At 41.3% G+C, this 14,970-nt stretch overlaps 1 protein-coding gene across 1 annotated transcript in view; it reads right to left on the reverse strand.

The window, feature by feature from the left end:
* Positions 1-14,970, reverse strand: part of LOC124613797 — a 32,346-nt gene that overhangs the window by 1,192 nt on the left and 16,184 nt on the right. The window lies entirely within an intron of this gene.

Consider the following 14,970-nt stretch of genomic DNA (forward strand, 5'->3'; position numbering starts at 1 on the left):
TATGAATGTAAATGGACTTTTCTCATGTGTTTTAAATTAAATTCAAATACTAACAACCTGTTTTTTTAATCACATATGATGTCCAGTGATTCATGTTCTGCAAATCAGTTGCTTTAAAACTTCTTTTTTTGTTCATACATAAACAAAAATGCAATCATGCTTGTACATTCTGAACTCTTGCCTTTGACATGTACTTTTTTTTTTTTTTTGTGCTATCCAATTTTGTCTTTCCATTCTACTTACAGTGTGTGTGTGTACACCATCCCTTTCCCATTACCCCCACCCAACATGTGTCAGCTACTTGTGTGACGCCATCTCAAGCCCTAGTCTGTGAAATTGGGTACTCAGCTGTCTGCCACATGCCCCCTCTACCTGCACAACTATCTAGCCCATGGACGGCTCCCCACTCTCCCAGGAGCCACTGTATGATTTCTCCCAACAAAAACAACTAGTGCACTGCTTGAAGATCACAGACTGCATCCAGTGTTCCCAGCCATGCCAACAATAACTTCCACAATTTGTGGTGCAATTGGTCGTTGGGTCTCCCCTGGGTGCAATTCTCACATCACCAGTTAATTAGGGATTCTGAATCACATTCTTGAACTCCAAAGTGTTAAGAATATCTCTCCGTATTCCTTTACTGCGTCAATAATCGTGAAGAAGTGTTAGCAGAAGAAAAGCTGGGAGGAATTTATATACTAGGGAATTGAAAGAAGTACGGGGATGGAAAGCACTTGCACAAAGCTGGTGAAAGATAAACACTTAGCGCTAGTAAGATGACAAGAGTAGACATGGGAAAGATAGAAAGCGTACTTGGACAAACTACAAAATGTGAAACACAGCACTGAAAATAATGCAGAAATACAGCATATGGACCTGGACCTGGAAAAAGACAAAGATGTTACAGTGTTCAGAGCAGAACTAGCACTGAGCAGAATGGAAACAGGAAAGGCAGCTGGGATAGCTGAAATAAATGAGCAGATGATATAGGCAACTGGACATACTGAGCTAAAATGGTTATCTAGATTGCTAAAATGAAATAGGCTCAAATGTGTGCCGGAAGAATGGGGGAAGCGAATAATAATTCCATTTTTTAAGAAGGGAGACAGAAAAGTATGTGAAAACTAGCAAGGGATGACAATAATATCACAAATAGCAAAACTAATGTAGAGAAAAAGAGACTGATGGAAAAGCATAAGATCAGTTAGAAGAGGAGCAGTATGGCTTTCAATATCTTAGATCAACAGTGGACCCAGTCTTTATTATGAGAGAGCTGGTGGAGAAGAATTGGGAGTATGAGAAAGATCTAGTGAAGACATTCCTTGACTTAGCAAACAATTGCACTCCTTCAAAGGAATGTATGACAAAAGTTTTAGCTGTGTCCAGACTGAAGATGGAAGACCTGATCAGTTTACGAATGTTATGGGGCTGAGGCAGTATTATTATTTCTACATCTACATGGTTACACTGCAATTCACACTTAAGTGCCTGGCAGAGGGTTCATCGAACCATTTTCATACTACTTCTCTACCATTCCACTCTCGAGTGGCATGTGGGAAAAAGGAACACCTAAATCTTTCAGTTTGAGCTCTGATTTATTTTATTATGATGATCCTTTCTTCCTACGTAGGTGGGTATCAACAAAATATTTTCGCATTCGGAAGAGAAAGTTGGTGATTGAAATTTCGTAAATAGATCTCGCCGCAAAGAAAACCATTTTTGTTTCAGTGACTGCCACCCCACGTCGTGTATCGTATCAGTGACACTCTCACTCCAATTGCGCGATAACACAAAACGAGCTGCCCTTCTTTGCACTTTTTCGATGTCCTCCGTAAATCCTACACGTTGTAAGGATCCCACACCACGCAGCAATATTCGAGCAGAGGACGGACAAGTGTAATGTAGGCTGTCCCTTTAGTGAGTTTCTCGCATCTTTTAAGCATTCTGCCAACAAAGCACAGTCTTTGTTTTGCCTTCCCCACAATATTATCTATGTGGTCTTTCCAATTTAAGTTGCTCGTAATTGTAATTCCTAGGTATTTAGTCGAATCGGCAGTCCTTAGATTTGTGCGATTTATCGTATACCCAAAATTTATCAGATTTCTTTTAGTACCCATGTGGATGACCTTGCACTTTTCTTTGTTTAGTGCCAATTGCCACTTTTTGCCCCATACAGAAATTCTCTCTAGATCATTTTGTAATTGGAACTGATTGTCTGTCGATTTTACTAGACGGTAAATTACAGCGTCATCTGCAAACAATCTAAGGGGGCTGCTCAGATGATTACCTAGATCACTTACATAAATCAGGAACAGCAGAGGGCCTATGACACTACCTTCTGGAACGCCAGATATCACTTCTGTTCTACTCGATGATTTACCGTCTATCACTATGAACTGTGACCTCTCTGAGAGGAAATCACAAAAACAGTCACATAACTGAGATGATACTCCATATGCACACAATTTGATTAATAGTCGCTTGTGAGGAACATTATCAAAAGCCTTCTGGAAATCTAGGAATATGGAATCGATCTGAGATCCCTTGGCGACAGCACTCATTACTTCATGGGAACGATATCTTCTGAATCCATGTTGTTTATGTATCAATAAGCCATTTTCTTCAAGGTGATTCATAATGTTCGAGTACAGTATATGTTCCAAAATCCTACTGGAAAATGAGGTCAGTGATATGGGTCTGTAATTAAATGGGTTACTCCTATTTCCTTTCTTGAATGCTGGTGTGACCCTTGCTACTTTCCAGTCTTTAGGAACAGACCTTTTGTCAAGTGAGCAGTTGTATATGATTGCTAAGAAAGGCGCTATTGTGTCTGCGTACTCTGAAAGGAAACTGACTGGTATACCATCTGGACCTGAAGACTTACCTTTCTTAAGTGATTTGAGTTGTTTCGCAACACCTAATATATGTACTTTTATGTCAATTACGCTAACAGCTGTTCTAGTTTCGAATTCTGGAATATTTACTTCGTCTTCTTTCATGAAGGAATTACGAAAAACTGTATTTAGTAACTCCGCTTTAGTGGCACCATCATTGGTAACATTTCCATTGCTATCGCGCAGTGACGGTATTGACTGTTTTTTGCACTGGTGTATTCTACATACGACCAGAATCTCTTTGCGTTTTCTACTATATTTTGAAACAATGTTTCATTGTGGAAACTATTAAAAGCACCTCACATTGATGTCTGCACTAAATTTCGAGCTTCCGTGGAACTTAGCCAGTATTGGGGATTTTGGATTCTTCTGAATTTGGCATGCTTTTTTCGTTGCTTCTTCACAACAGTGTTCTGACATGTTTTGTGTACCATGGTGGATCAGTCCCGTCTCTTATAAACTTATGCAGTATGAATGTATCTATTGCTGCCGATACTGTATCACTGAATTTGATCCATATCTGGTCTACACTTACATAATTAGCTTGGAAGGAATGGAGACTCTCTCTTAGGAAGGCATTAAGTGAATTTTTATCTGCTGTTTTAAATAGATATATTCTGCGTTTATTTTTAGTGGTTTTGGTTGATATGGTTTTGAGCCTCGTTACAATGACCCTGTGTTCACTAATCCCTGTATCCATCATGACGCTCTCTATTACATCAGGTTTATTTGTGGCTAAGAGGTCAAGTGTGTTTTTGCAACCATTTACAATTCGTGTGGGCTCATGAACTAATTGTTCAAAGTAATTCTCAGAGAAAGCATTTAGTACAATTTTGGAAGATGTTTTCTGTCTATTACTGGCTTTGAACATGTATTTTCGCCAACAAATCAAGGGTAGATTGAAGTCTTCACCAATTATAACTGTAATGAGAATCAAGTTTTCTTTGAACCGTTCAGCTATTATGTCATCTGAGTCGGGGGGTCGGTAGAAGGAGCCAATTATTATTTCGGTATGACTGTTGAGTATAGCCTCTGCCCATAGTAATTCGCAGGAACTATCTATTTCAACTTCACTACAAGATAAACTACTAGCAACAGACACAAACACACCACCAACTACTTTATTTAATCTATCCCTTCTGAACATGGTTTGCACCTCTGTAAAAATTTCGGCAGAATTTATCTCCGGTTTTAGCCAGCTTTCTGTTCCTATAACAATTTCAGCTTCAGTGCTTTCTATCAGTGCTTGAAGCTCTGGTAATTTTCCATCACAGCTACGACAATTTACAACTACAATACCGACTGTTGCTTGATCGATTCTCATCGTTTCTTTGCCCTGTACCCTTCGAGACTGGAGCCCTTTTTGATCTTTATAACAGTGATAGATGAAACTGTGAAAGAGACAAAAGAAGCTAATAGAAGGATGGAGATGAAGTTATTGCTATCTGCTGATTACATTATGGTGCAGGAAACCACTAGTAAGGAGGTACAAGAACACACACACATCTCAAATGAAAAAAAATTGAGAGGTATGGAATGAAATGTAGTATGGAGAAAAGCAAGAATATAGTGGTGAGGGGCTTACTTAGTCTGGGAAGGAAGATGCCAATGAAGTGTAAGGAAGTGTTGCACAAGACATATTTTACACCAATGCTGACATATGCATTGGAGACTTGGATGATGACAAGAAGAGAGGAAAGTAGAATTCAAGATGGTGAAATGAAATTCCTAAGAAGTATGTTAGGGAGAGTCAGAGTGAGAAATGAAGGTGTTAGGAACAAAACTGTATGAGAGAATTGAGAAAAACAGTTAAAATGGTTTAGGCATGTGAAAAGAAAGGAAGATGGAAGAATACCAAAACAAATGATGGAGGGCAAGAGGGAGATCTACAGGACAATGGATTGACCCAATGAAGACAGATGTAAGAAGAAGGAAGCTGGCCTGGAACAAAACAATTACTAAAGAAGAACGGTGGAGGGATAGAGGAATGTGGAGATGCACCATAAATGTCCCAACCTGGCCCGATGCTGGATACAGGGGAAACAAAGACGATAACTTGCGAAGAGCAGCGGCACTATAGCTTTCCAGGTCCATGCTGATTGTCTGCACTTGTAATGCACACTGATATTTGTGTTTCAATCCTACACTGCTGTGCCACTACCATACCTAATGGCAAATCCTGCTGCACACAGTCTGAACACCATTCCTATAAAGTTGGGTACCCATAAAGTAAATAATTTCCCATCCACACTAGCTTAAACAGCAGAAATTTAATTATAACCATCCTGTATGCCTAACTGAAATCATTAATGAAATTTGGACAACAAACAGCTGACCATTAGAAAGAACATCAGCATTAAAAAATCCACTGCATAAAAAGGAAAGAAAACATATCCTAATAATTATACAGGAACTGCTCTCTCGTCAGTGACGTATATCTGGTCCAAGGCGCTTTGAGGAGATCTGAAGGAATAGTTGACCCACAACTAGGAGAATATCAAGTAGGATTTAGGAAGGGAAGGTCTTGTACAAAGCAAATACTAAATTTAAAGAACACAATACAAAAAAAGGAAAATCAGAAACTGGTAATGTGTGGTAAGTTTTGTAGATTTTAAAACTGATAGAACTACATTAATCAACACTATAAAAGAATCTAGACTTGATAATAAAACAACAGGAATAATTAAAGGAACTTAAACACAACACTGAGAGTAAAATTTATAGGGAACTGTCAAAGAGTATTTGAAATAAAAGCAGAAGTACTACTACTTTTTTTTGTGCATTAGAGAAGGCAGTGAGAGAACGGAAGAAATCCATTGATACTAGGGGTGTTCAATTAAGAAGAAACTCAACAAGTAAAATAATCAGACTATCCAGCTTTTGTAGACGAAATTGCATTAATTACTGACTCACTGGATAGATCCAAAGAACAAATTTCAAAACTATAGGAAAAGCTGACAAAGTAGGACTGAATATATGATTTTTGTGTGTGTGTGTGTGTGTGTGTGTGTGTGTGTGTGGGGGGGGGGGGGGGGGGGGGGGGGGAGACCATGACAAATATCAACAAAATCTACAAACTCAGCAACACAATATCTAAAACAAGCCATTTTAAATACCTTCAAGAATGGATAACAATATAAGAAAAAAGATGGAAAGGCATGCCATGACAAAAAACTTGAACTCTATAAAAAGAAACTCTTAGTCCTTAAACACAAAAATAAGACACTATCAAACAGTAATAAGGCCGGGAATACTGTATCAAGCAGAAAAACTTAAACTAAGAAGATCTGAGATCTTGAAAAAATAGAAATACGAGGGCGGTTCAGAAAGTAGCCTCCGATTGGTCACAGTGCGGGTTGTGGGGGGAGTAGCGACGCCATCTGTGCGTTCACGCACTCAACAGGTCAGTCGGCATCAAGCTGTGGTCGAGTGAACGTCGTAACTGCGCTAGTTTAGTTTTTGTGGCAGTTTGAAATGTGTGCTGCAATAGAAAACCCCACCAAATGTGAAGTGCGTGCTGTCATAAGGTTTTTTACAGCCAAAGGATATTCTGCAGCAGCTATTCATCATGAGCTTTGTGCCGTGTACGGACCAAGAGTTATGAGTGAAGGAGTTGTCCGTGAATGGGTACGTTTATTTAAAAGTGGACGAGAAAACGTTCATGATGAAGAGAGGAGTGGTAGACCATCATTGGTGACTGACGAACTCGTTCAGACAGTTGATGCAAAAGTTCGTGAAAATCGACGTTTCTCAATGTCGGAGTTGTCTACTGGTTTTCCACAGATTTCTAAGACTCTCTTGTACGAGATAGTGACAGCAAGATTGGGTTACCGTAAGTTCTGTGCACGATGTTAAACAGAATCGTGACCGGTGACGAATCCTGGATTAAATACGTGAACCCTGAGACAAAAGAACAATCAAAGATGTGGGCACATTCAAATTCGCCTACCAAACCAAGAAAAGCCTCGCAAGATTTTTCTGCCAGAAAACTGATGGCAACGGTGTTTTGGGATGCCAAAGGGGTGTTATTGGTTGAATTCATGGAACGTGGTACGACCATTAATCAAGACGTGTACTGTGAAACAATAAAAAAGTTACGACGGGCTATACAGAACAAACGCCGTGGTATGCTGACTTCCGGTATCGTTTTTTTGCACGATAACGTCCGTCCTCACTCTGCTCGCAGAACAACGGCCCTTCTTGAGTCCTTCAAGTGGGACATTATCAACCATCCACCTTACAGCCCAGACCTGGCGCCAGGTGATTATCACCTCTTCATGCATTTGAAGAAATGGCTCAGGTCACAGCGGTTTGATGACGACTAAGAGCTCAAAGATGCGGTCACAGGCTGGCTCCAGGCACAAGCGGGTGATTTTTATGCAGAAGGAATTTCAAAGCTTGTGAAGAGATACGATAAGTGCCTCAATCGCTATGGAGACTATGTAGAAAAATAGTGCAAAGATGTAGTTGTAAGATGTATATATTAAAATATTTTTATTTAACTTGGTGTATTTTTTTAAATCAACCGGAGGTTACTTTCTGAACGGCCCTCGTAATTTAAAGAAGAATTCTCAGGAAAACACTGGAACCTAAAAGTAATAGTAATTCTGGATACAAACTAAAATCAGAGAGCTCTATTTGAAAATGGAAAAGCAACCTGATATAATGGGGATGAGATGACTGCAGTTTTATGGAAATCTATGACAAATAGATATTAACAGACAAACGAAGCAGATCAAAGAAGTCTGCAAATGGAACAAAGTGGACACAGGAAAAAATTCACTGGCAGAGTACTGGAAAAAATACACTAAGTCTACAAAGGACACTGCTTTTTAAAAAAAGTGTCCCATCTTCTTCGGAAATTGGTCAAGAGGCGCCTATACCAAAGAGGACTCGGACGCAATATTGAATGTAATCAAAAAAGGGCAGCATGAATGATCAGAGATTTGTCTGAATCATGAGAGAGCATCACAGAAATGCTGTAAAACCTGAATTGGCATAAACATCGGTTATCCTGTGAAAGCCCACATTAAAAATTCCAAGAACAGTATTATGTGATAAAACCAAAAATATACTTCAGCCCTGTAGATATCGCTCACACAGGGATCTCAAGGACTAGATTAGACTAAGTACAGCATAAAGAAACTAAATAAACTCTGCACAAAAAGGCCATGAAGGCCCAATGATACTGACCCTCCTCAGCCCACAGCTATCACTGGATGCAGATCTGGAGGGGCATGTGATCAGCACACCACTCTTTCAGCCATATGTCAGTTTATGAGACTGGAGCCTCTACTTCTCACTCAAGTAGCTCCTCACTTTGCCTCACAAGGGCTGAGTGCAGCCTGCTTGCCAACAGTGCTTGGCCTACTGGATGGTCACCCATCCAAATGCTGCCCAACCCGACAGCCTTTGGTCTTAATACAGCATGCACAGATGCATTTAAGCAGTCATTCCTCGCACACTCCACACACAACTGGAATTGGAGGAAACCTTCACATATGGTACAATTTCCAATACCCACTGTCATCCACTTCGCAATATTTTGCAGATTATGTATGCAGACGCATTGCATAATGAGAAGACAGAATATGCAGGATCTTACTTGAAAAGTTAACACACATTTTTAGGAATAAAAACACTTGGTGTTTCATGCATTTAGCTTTTAAACATTTTGTTGGTTGGCTGGTTTTGGTGAAGGGTTAAGGGACTAGAAAGTGTAGTCATCAGTCTCTCATCTTTGAGACAGTCGATCTGGTGTTAGTGACATCCGCCAGAAATTTGACTGAACTGTAGGTAGGAGTGATAAAACTGGAACACTGAAATCAATATTGATGCCAGTGACAAGAAATAACCAAATGAGAGGTAAAAATATCTGGCTCAGGTTGGTCTGCATAAGAGAGTATACAAGGGCTCCCCTGGGGTTCATCAGTGGCAAGAAGTACCTACCCAATGACTAACTCTCAGTGACCCAATGTAAGGGTAAGACAGTAACGGAATAAATAATTCCTTCCAGCTGGTTGGAGAGATCAGTAACAGTAAATCTGGAAATGGTAAAAACATAATGAATGTCAAAATGGTTCAAATGGCTCTGAGCACTACGGGACAACTTCTGAGGTCATCAGTCCCCTAGAACTTAGAAATAATTAAACCTAACTAACCTAAGGACATCACACACATCCATGCCCGAGGCAGGATTCGAACCTGCGACCGTAGCGGTCGCGCGGTGCCAGACTGTAGCGCCTAGAACCGCTCGACCACTCCGGCCGGCAATGAATGTCAATAGGAGTGCAATATGAAATAAGGTGAGAGAAATATAATCATTATAATCATCTCAGTAGATGGGTGGGTGCAGTTGAGAGTCCCCCAGAGCTCAGCATTAGGCATCCCTCCCACAACCCCTTACAATTTAAGTGTTATAGATGGCAATGCAGCCCGTTCTCTTTGAGAGAAAAATACATATCGGTTTAACTGTTCTTTCACTATTAACCAGTATCAAGAATGAGAAATTCTTAAGGTTTTGTCTTCATCTGCATGTAGGGACAGGGAAAAAAAAATCATTCTACTTTTTGCCAATTTCTTTTTTTCCTTTTTGCCAGATCTAGTGTTACTTTTTTCACCGAATTTAATGTTAATTTTTAGCCAATTTTGGTGTTATTTTTTGTAACATTCAGCGTTGCTTTTTGCCAGATTTGGTGTTACTTATTTGCCAAATTCTGCATTGAAAATTTGGTGTTTTGAGCCAGTTTCGCTGTTTGTTTTGTTTCTTCTAATTTCTGTGTTATTTCACTGAGAAATGTTGATTTTGCATATCACATAGCGCAGATGCTGAGTTGCAGATAGGCACAACAAAAAGACTGTCACAAATGAAGCATTCAGCCATTAAGGCCTTCATCAATAATAAACACCACACACACAACTGCAATCTTAGGCAAATGAAACCACACTGCGAACAGCATCACCAGTGCGTGATGGGAGTGTCGACTGGGTGGGGGTAAAGAGGACGAAGGGGTGGGGAAGGGGAGGGATAGTGTGGTGGGGGTGGCAGACAGTGAAGTGCTGCACGTTAGACAGAGGGTATGGAGAGGTAGGGAGGGAGTAGTGGAAAAAGAGGGAAGTAAAAGACTGAGTGTGATGGTGGAATGACGGCTGTGTAGTGCTGCAATGGAATGGGAAGGGGCTGGAAGGGTGAGGATAGTGACTAACAAAGGTTGAGGCAAGGAGGGCTACGGGAATGTAAATGTATTGCAGGGAAAGTTTCCGGCTTCGCAATTCAGAAAATCTGGTGTTGGTGGGAAGGATCCATATGGCACAGGCTGTGATGCAGTCACTGAAATGAAAGCTGTCATGTTTGGCAGCATGTTCAGCAACAGGGTGCTCCGCTTGTTTCTTTGCCACAGTTTGTCGGTGGCCATTCATGCAGACAGACAGCTTGTTGGTTGTCATGCCCACATAGAATGCAACACAGTGGTTGCAGCATTAACATCACCTATCCCATAAAGGCAGGGCTACCTGCTAAACCAGTCATGTGATCTACAAGCTAAGCTGCAACAACTGTGCTGCATTCTCTGTGGGCATGACAACCAACAAACTGTCTGTCCGCATGAATGGCCACCGACAAAGCATGGAAAAGAAACAAGTGGACCACCCTGTTACTGAACGCGCTGTCATGACATCCTTCATTTCCATGACTGTTTAACAGCCTGTGCCATATGGATCCTTCCCACAAACACCAGCTTTTCTGAACTACGCAGGTGGGAACTTTCCCTGCAATACATCCTACGATCCCATGACCCTCCTGGCCTCAACCTTCATTAGTCACTGTGCTCACTCATCCAACTCCTTCCCATTCCCATTCCCATTGCAGCACTACACAGCCGTCATCCCCCCCCCCCCTCCTTTCCCACCTCTCCCCTGCCCACTGTCTAACCTGCAGCACTTCACTGTCCGCCACCCCTACCATATTACCCCTCCCCACCCCAGCCTCCTCCTTACCTCACCCAGTCGCCACTCCAATCATGCACTGGTGATGCTGCTCACAGTGTGGTTTAAGTTGCCTAAGACTGCAGTTGTGTGTGTGTGTGTGTGTGTGTGTGAGAGAGAGAGAGAGAGAGAGAGAGAGAGGGCGCGCGCGCGCATTTGTCTTCTATTGTTGATGAAGGCCTTAATGGCTAAAAGCTTTATTTGTGGCAGTCTTTTTGTTGTGCCTATCTGCGACTCAGCATCTCCGCTATATGGTGAGTAGCAACTTCCCTTTTCATAATATTGTTGCATTCCAGCCTGGGTTTTCCATTGTTTGATTTTGGATTATTGTTTTCACGAAATTTTCCTGTCCCTTGTTATATGAAGTTGCACTTCCAAAAAAATAAAATAGCGTGAGGCAGAAAAAATGGTTAACAGCACCTAAAAGTTGTTAAGAACAGTAAAAGAGGGATGGCCAGGGCAGCTGTCAAGAGGAAGTAGGGTCAATGCCCCCTGGCCCCAGTGTGCTGTGGGAGACACCCCAATGTGTCCTGAAAGCAGTCTAAAATGTTAGTGCTTAGAATACAGTCCACTTTCTCCAGAGGCAATAAAGAACAGGTGCCGCTAGTTAGCACCAGCAATCAGTTATAGTCGTTGTTGTTCCTTCTGCTGCTGCTAGTTGGCGTTTTTCGTGTTTTACTTTGGTTTATTAATGCTGGGTGTTGCTCTTGAAGCCTTTAGGAGACTTGGGAGTTGAGGGATATTTTCCAACTAGATTACAGTCATGTCAGTAGCGCTTCTATTGCCATTGCAACAATTCTGCATCCTTTATTAGTGTTTTGGTGCAGTTGTCGCAGTATTACGCCTGTTTGGAATTGTGTAAAATGGATAGTGATCATTCCAGTGAAGAAGAGCAGTGGGAAGACATCTCTGTTTCGGAATCTGGTGATGACTCTTTTGAACTTCCGTCAAGTGAGGAATACACAGATATAAATTGGTCTCAGGTGAGAGTGTGGCACGTTGTCAATCCAAATACTGATAGTGCTCCTCCAAGATTTCCATTTTCTGCTAATCCTGGTTGTACGATTCCTTTTGCTGATGATGAAATTCAAATATTTCAACACTTTTTTGATGGGGATTTGCTGGAAATGATACAGGTGGAAACTGCTAAATCTATCAGCCAATGTGTTTCAACCACTGGCTGTAATGTTTTGTCCACATCATGTGAAGAACTTCGAATTTTCTTTGCTCTAATTATTTTACAGCCTTGTACAGAAACCTGAATTGCAGATGTACTGGTCACGGCAGGCAAGCATATCAACTCCATTTTTCAATGACGTAATGTTCCACAAGAGGTTTTGCCAAATAAAAAAGTATCTTCATTTTTCTGACAACGAAGTATATGATGCGGCATATCATCCAAATCCTACGCCGATCAAAATTTGGCCATCTATCAGCGCCTTGAAAATAAATTTAGAAGTTCTTATGTTTCTGAATGGGACATTAGGTGGATGAATATTTACTTTTGTACAAGGGTAGGTTGGGTTGCGTAAAGTATATCCCACTGAAAAGGGCGAGATTTGGAATAAAAGTCTACATGCTGTGTGAATCGGCTAGTGGATATGTGTGGACCCTGATTATTTACACGGGGAAAGGGACAAAGGTGGATGCAAACTTCAAGGACTTTAGTTATGGAACAGTAAAAATGATATAATCTCTCCAAAATCTAAAATTACAAAAGGGGGGAAAATGCAGCTGAGGAAAAGTACTAGTTTTGCGCTGGAAAGACAAGAACGACGTGGTACTTTTTTCATCTATCCACACTATGGATATAGTGGAGACTCAGAAAAGGCCGAAGAAAATAATAAAGTCAAAACTTGTGCTTGACTACAACTGTACAATTGGAGGAGTGGATCACGCCAATCAAAGAATGACATCGTACCCAATACCCAGAAAGTAAGGCAAGAAGTACTACAAGAAAATCTTTTTTTCGTTTGTTGGGTGTTTCTGTGTGGAATTTATTTATTTTATATGAAAAACCTGGAGGGAAAAAGGACTCACTGGAATTAATATTGACCCTCTCAGAAAAAATAATTGAGAAGTATAAAGGAAGCATCATTTCTCCTAAGCCAGGGCGACCAGGATGAATGCCCCACCCCCTTCGGTTGACGGAAAGACATTTCCCAGAAGTCATCGAGCCAACACAGAAGAAGAGTAATCCAACACGAGTGTGCACAGTTTGTTCCAAGAGGCAGGATGCATGTGGGAAGTGCATCTAGAGAGAAACATGGTACTTATTGACCCCAGTGCAAGATCCCATTGTGCGTCACACACGCTTCAGAATCTACCATACACAAAAGGATTTTTAATGTAATTGTAACATGTGATTCTTATCTTGTATATCTTATCTAACTTATTTGTATAATTTTCCATCTGTAATAAATAACATATTTTAACGAATATTTGCGGAGATTCTTGCTGAACCCCAATTATCTTGGGATAACACTGTTTAGCTACCACCAACTGCATTGTCTCCTTTGATTTTCAAGATAAACGTAAAAATGAATTGTTGATGCCATGCATTTTCAAGAGAGCGTAGAATTATGTAGGGAAAAAAAAGGTAAGATTTTGAATGTTGTGTGTCAGAAATAGGTACGTTAAGTGGTTAAGAACTATTTTATGCTCTACAGACTTTGGACCAGGAAGTGGAATGACAGAGAAAACTAGAGTTAATTTCATATGACTTACAGACTTTGGACCAGGAAGTGGAACGGCAGAGAAAACTAGAGTTAATTTCATATGACTAGAGTTGGGAGAGTTGTCTGTATTAAGACCAATGCACAATGTTGATGAAAAAGCTACAGGTACAAGAAACAAAATTCACAAGTATGCGCAAAGGCAGACATTCTTGGCAAGGCATCCACCTCCATTACATAATATTTCAGTTCTCTTTGCTACTGAATACATATGTTGTGAGTAAATATAGAAAGGGAGCTACTGGCAGAATGCAAGTAATTTAGGAGCAAAGAACAATGCTCATAGAAAGTGTCAACAGCCACACACAAAAGAGAAAGAAAACCTGCTAAGTTTTGGAACAAAACCTTTGTCACACTATAATGAGAACACACAACACATACACATTGTGCCAGCCAGATCCACAATGCCAGGATTGCATTTCAGCAGGTAGATTAGGGTGGGTGGGGTTCATATTGAGAGGGGTGGGTAGAGGCAGAGAGAGGCAGGAAGAAGGGTTGGGGATGAGGAGCTAGTGACTCAGAGGAAGGCAGCAGGTTTGTTGGCTAGAAATACATGAGGGAGGGGTGGCAGGTGCAGGTATGTGATACACAGGTACTGGAGCTAGTGAAGTGTGGTGCACGATGAAGGTGATGTAGAGGTTTGAATTGGGAGAGTGCGATAGGACAGAGCAAGGGGAAGCTGTTGTGTGACGGGTATAGGAACAGAGGGTTAGTGGTGATCGAGACCAGGAGGGTTACAGAGCAAAGGATGTATTGCAAGGATAACTCCCATCTGTGTAGTTACGAAAAGCTCATGGTGGAGGTAAAGATCCAGATGGCCCAGGTGGTGAAGTAGCCACTTAACTTTGGCATGTTATGCCACAGTGTGCTGAACTCTGATGATCTAAAATGAGCCAGTTACAGGATTGGAGTATGAAGTGCTGTGCGAGTCAATTGGACAGGTCTTGCACCTGGGTCTCCCACAGTGCTATGACCCTGCTGCAAGGGGCTGGGCAGAGGATGTTGTGTTGGTTGGATGACTGACACAATACCGCTTTAGGAAGGGTGGGAAGGATCTGGGATACGGTGCCTCATTTCTGGGCATGCTGAGAGATAATCAAAGCCCTAATGCAGGATACGGTTCTGTTGTTCAAGTCCAGAGTGATACTGGGTGACAGTCCTTTGTAGCTGATTCTTGGAGGTGGTGGGACGATAGGTAATTTGTGCGGATATGGCATGGCAAATCTGTTTGCGGACTACGTTTTAGGAGTGCTGCCTGTCCGTGAAGGCCTTTGTGAGAACTTCAGAATACTGAACAAGAGAATTGTCTTCACTGCAAGATATACTGTCCCGTTGGCCATGTATGGCCAGGCCGTGTC

Source organism: Schistocerca americana, chromosome 4, assembly GCF_021461395.2.
Source record: "Schistocerca americana isolate TAMUIC-IGC-003095 chromosome 4, iqSchAmer2.1, whole genome shotgun sequence".
Taxonomy (NCBI): Eukaryota; Metazoa; Arthropoda; class Insecta; order Orthoptera; family Acrididae; genus Schistocerca; species Schistocerca americana.